The sequence below is a fragment of the Triticum dicoccoides genome, chromosome 5B (assembly GCF_002162155.2).
Source record: "Triticum dicoccoides isolate Atlit2015 ecotype Zavitan chromosome 5B, WEW_v2.0, whole genome shotgun sequence".
NCBI classification, from domain to species: domain Eukaryota; kingdom Viridiplantae; phylum Streptophyta; class Magnoliopsida; order Poales; family Poaceae; genus Triticum; species Triticum dicoccoides.
Window position 1 is genome coordinate 630,927,165 of NC_041389.1, and position 5,559 is coordinate 630,932,723.

The following is a 5,559-nucleotide window of genomic DNA, read 5'->3' on the forward strand; positions in this document are numbered from 1 at the left end:
GGGCCGGACACGTCCGTCGGCGGCGGAGGAAGGAGATCTGTTTTTTTTTTAGGGTTTCGGGGAGAGGGAGAGATCCGAAAACGGAGGGGTGTATATATAGGCATAGAGGGAGCTAGGAGAGTCCAAATGAGGTGCGGTTTTCGCCCACACGATCGTGATCGAACGCTCTAGGACATGGAGCAGAGTTTGGTGGGTTTTGGGCCAAATTTGGGGGGTGTTGGGCTGCAACACACACGAGGCCTTTTCGGTCCCTCGGTTAACCGTTGGAGTATCAAACGAAGTCCAAATGACCCGAAACTTGACAGGCGGTCTACCGGTAGTAAACCAAGGCCGCTTGGCAAGACTCGGTCCAATCCGGAAATGTTTAAACCCCACACAAGAAAGAAAGGTAGAAATGACCACCGGAGGAGAACGAAACGCCGGAATGCAAAACAGACAACGGGGAAAATGCTCGAATGCATGAGATGAACATGTATGCAAATGCAATGCACGTGATGACATGATAAGAGATGCCCGGAAAAGAAAACAACACACGGAGACAAAGACCCAAACCCGAGAAATAAATATAACTTAGCGCCGGAGACGGCAAGAGTTGGATACAAATTTGGAAAGTATATCTAGGGCGTTACACCTATCTAGGACTCCGTTCCAAAAAAACTTTGGAGAGCTTCGTAGCATCATGCGCCTGTTATTTTCACCTAATGATGAAGACATGGTTTTGTTGAATCCTTTGACACTAGACAAACGTTGGACAATCATGAGAGAGGCGGTCGATATACCCCCTCTCCGATAACTTCGACATGAGGGGGGGTCGATATACCCCCTCCCCGATAACATTTTTTCTATGTATATGTCATCATTGTCGATATACCCCCTCTCTGATAACTTCGACATGAGGGGGGGTCGATATATATACCCCCTCCCCGATAACATTTTTTTCTATGTATATGTCGTCGTTGTTGATATATCCCCTCCTCGATAACTTCGATATATCGATCTCTCATGTTTTTATATTAATTTCCATGTTGTAATATTTGCAGAAACTATGGATCATCAAAGAGACTTCAATCAAGAAGAGATATTGGGGGACATAATCCATGGCAGAGGTGATGTAGTGTTGTCGTTTCTCAACGACATCGAAGAAGGTCTGCAAGGAGAGGAACCAGGCTGCGGTGATCAAACAATAATGGAGGAGGGTCATGATCGTGATGGTGGCTCTGGTGACCGTGATGACGGCTTCGGTGACCGAACGGAGTCCGGAACAGCTATTGCAAAGTCCGGCGAGGTATATATATATATTAATTAAGCATGTGCTGACTAGCTAATTGATGCATTAATTGTTTTGGTAAGTACATATATTAACTCTTCTTTCTTCTTTTATATAGCCCTCCGGATCAAGCAATACTTTAGTAAAGAAACGAGGCCCGAAGAAAAAGTTGCGCCCGGATGAAAGGTTCACGATCACAGAAATTGCGCGTGATGGCCAACCAATTAAACCCGTCCGTACCAAGGAAGCATTTTCTGCTCAGTGCGGGGTTCTTGTTAGGAACATGATCATAATCAGCATCAAGCTATGGAATGAGCCTAAGAAGGAAGAGCTTCTTCAAGTTTCTTTTGTCGAAGATAGACAGAAAGAAGATCTTTGGAAAACGCTGAAGGTAAATTTCACCCTGCCGGAAGAGGAGGATCCGGAGAATCCAGTTATAGAGCCATTGGTCAAGTCCTATGCTCTCAAGAATATGGCAGATCTATTCAGGAGGTGGAAGAATGAGTTGAAAACAATGTATGTGGACCAAGACAAGACTCCAAAATTCATCGGCCGATTTGAGAAGATAAGAGATCACTGGCCCGCATTTGTGGCCAACAAGACATCGGAGAGGAGTAAGAAGATGTCAGCGACTAACAAGATAAATGCTACAAAGAAGGAGCATTACCATCGCATGAGGTCAGGTGGCTACCTCAAAGCCCGGCCGTTGTGGGACAAGGCTGAGCGGGACCTGATTGCTAAAGGGGTCGAACCAGAGACATTGCACTGGCCAGACCATTGTAGGACTTGGTTCTTCGGGGCTGGTGGAACATTGGACCCTAAAACAGGGAAGTGCTGCTAGACAGACGAGCAACATGCAACACCCGTCACAAAGCTTCAGAAAGCAATCAATGAAGTGCGGGAAGGGAAGTTTGTTCCCGACAGAGAGAACGACGAGCTCACAAGGGCCCTCGAGAATCCTGAGCTCCCTGGACGAACACGAGGCATGCCAGGCTCCGTTGCGTGGAAGGTTGGGTTTCTCGACGCAGGCGGTTACAAAAGCCAAGAGAGGAGGAGGAAAGTAGAGCAGAGCAAACTGCAGGAGCTTAAGCCAAGGGTAAGAAAGCTAGAGGAATGAGATGTTGAGAACCAGCAGCTGCGAGATCCTGCCCAAGAAGCTATCCTAGAAGCTACCCCGCCATCTCAGCAGAGAAGCAGTGTGGCTTCCACCGAGCTCGTTCAGCAGCCTGACTTGACGGGTCCTAGCTACCCCATGGATTTTATCACGGATTCACACCAGTGCCACCTTATGACGCAATGGCTTCAACTCAAAGTCAAGGCAGTAGTCGGCTCGGTGTTCCCTCCTTCACCCGGAGCAACTTTTCACTGCAGTCCAATTCCACAAGGCTATGTTGTTGTGATGGTGGATGAAATAATGGAGGGATTTGAGGAGCTCTAGTTTAACCACCCTACAGGTGATGGGGAGACTCGGCTGGGTCTATGCATACTCCGTGTCTATGGCGGAAGGAGCACATCAAGCTTCTGAACTTCATGGCTCCTTCTAGTGAGCTGGGCACTCCGCCTCCTCCTCCTCCTCCGGTGAGTGATCGGGGCACTCTGCCTCCTGCTCCGGCGCGTGAGGGCGGCAGTACTCCGCCTCCTTCCCGCCTGCTCCGGCGCGTCCGAGCAGCCCGCCTCCTCCTTCGCCGCCTAGTAAGCGACGGCGGAACACAGACGCCACCGCTCCGGCTGCTCCGGCGTGTCTTAGCAGTCCGCCTCCAGCTGCTCCGCCTCTTCAGCAACAAAAGAAGACAGCCGCAGCCACTCCGGCTGCTCCGGCGTCTAGCAATACAGCCAAAGGTGGGAGGCAATACAGATACGGTCCATCATCTCTCAAGCCTCTAGAGAAGTTACCATACAAGAGGAGCGAGGAGGAAAACCAAAAGATCTGTGAAGGCCAAGTGAATGACTTCTTTGAATCAGTAAAAGCTAAGAATCATCCACCTCCAGTGGAGAAGATAGATCCGGTGAAAGCGAAGCGCACTTTAGATGCCCTGCAGCGACCATCACCGCCTCTGTCGCAATCCAACTATGACCGCATCATTGAAAGGACATATAAGGAAGCGGAGCGGTCGGGAAGTACTTGCACTTATCAAAGGCTAGCAGAACGAAGAAAAGGGAAACAAATTCCCCAGCTCGGCAAATAAGCGAAGCAATCGTGCCCCTGCTCAATGTGTCTAGCGATATCGTCGCTAATCTTCCAGTGATGCTGCCCGGTACCAAACCTCGAGATTACATGACCGACAATGATGCAATAATTTTTGGAACAATGGAGGTGGACACATTAAGATTCGAGCACGGGAAGCCTCTCGTCATACCTGGTACTTCCCTAACAACGATGATGCGAAGATTCCATGATTGGTACATGGACATCTGCAGGAAGTCTGGGAAAAATACTTGGTCGCTATCGGTTAAAGAGGAGCACGACCTCGTTGGAATTGATCTGTTGTTAGTTCCATATGAGGAGTTCTTCTAGTTTTTCAATCAAAAGGCCCTCGATAAAACAATCATCACTTGCTACTGTCTGTAAGTAATACTTCTCTGTAATTAATTAAGTCTCTATATATAGCTCAGCTCTTTTATTGCATGTATATATAATTATCATCACTATATTATGCAGATTGAAGATCGCCGAATTGAAGAAAAGACAAGTAGGTGATATTGGGTTCATTAACATAAATCTCATGGATGAATGGAGTGTTAAACATGATGCCAGACAAAATCGAGGCCAACTTGCTCGCATCGTTACTTTGAAATCAAAACAAAGCTACAATACTCTTTCCTTACGAATACAAGTGCGTGTTACTGTCTTGTGCATATTCGGTTTCTCTTATTACTCGAAGTTATAGTAATTTAATTGATGAGTTATGCATGCATGCGCAGCTTCCACTTTATTATGCTAGAGATTAAGCCTGAGCAGGGACTAGTAACCGTCATAGACTCCAAACGAAAAAATCCGGAGGAGTATGCGACCATGACTAAAATGCTCGAGAAGTAAGTTCAATCGATCATTATCGCACCATATCGGCAACTTTGTTCATTTCCTGATATCAAGTAATTGTTTTCTTTGTCTGGCAGGGTTTGGAAAAAGTTCACCGCACAAGCTCCGGGACTGCCGGCACAACTGCGATTTGACCATCCAAAAGTAAGTACTGGCTACTAGCTACTTCCGCGCATTTCCCATTGATTCTAGATAGTTTCATCAATACCATTTAACATGCTTGCTTATCAGTTTGATTGACCTCTATTTCTTGTAAAGTGGTTGTGGCAGGAACCCGGGAATAATTTGTGTGGATACTACATTTGCGAGTTCATCCACCACATCACCTGTGAGCGGAGCTACTCTAAACAACAATATGAAGTGCGTAAGCAATTGGTAATTGCCTTTGGCTCCTAGGTGCATATGCACCCATTGTCAAAATACACATTTCAAAAAGTTAAAAAATTCAGAACAAAAAAACTCGCGTGTATATCCGGACATTTTATGTGCATGCACAAGGTTTCGGTGAAAAACGACGTTTTTTGTGGCTTGTGTAAAAAAGACAATTTCTGATGCTTCATTCTAACTATTCACAAGGCATTTCTTTATCTTTTTTACACAAGCCACAAAAAATGTCGTTTTTCACCGAAACCTTGTGCACGCACATAAAATGTCCGGATATACATGCGGGATTTTTGTTCCAAATTTTTTAACTTTTTGAAATATGTATTTCGATAATGGGTGCATATGCACCTAGGAGCCAAAACACCGTTCTCGCAATATTCACAATTTTATTTTGTTACCATCATTTGTGTTCAGTTTCATTCATATATATGTATTGACCCCCTTCTTGAAATTAGATGTGGCAGATGCGGGATGAACTCCTACCACAAGATTGCATACGAGCAATTCAAGAGGAATTGGCGAGATTCTTTCTTGATCACGTCATTGACAAACACAGAGAATACCATGTGGAAGTTGAGTTCAGATGTTAGGGGACGTAAGAGATCTTATGTTGCCAGTAGCGTCGGATAGATATACGAAAACTTGTTGTTCGACCAATCTATCGGAGAAGGAGAGGTCGATCACTTCTCTCTGTGTATATGATCATGACGATCTTCTATACTTAATGGTTTCCTTCATTTGCTTACTAGCTAGCTAGCGTGTCGAGTCCTCTCTATACGTAGCATCGATCACACACGAAGATAAGAGAGGACACTCCTCTCTATTAGCTAGCTAACACAATATATGAAACCCCTAAATTAACCCTACA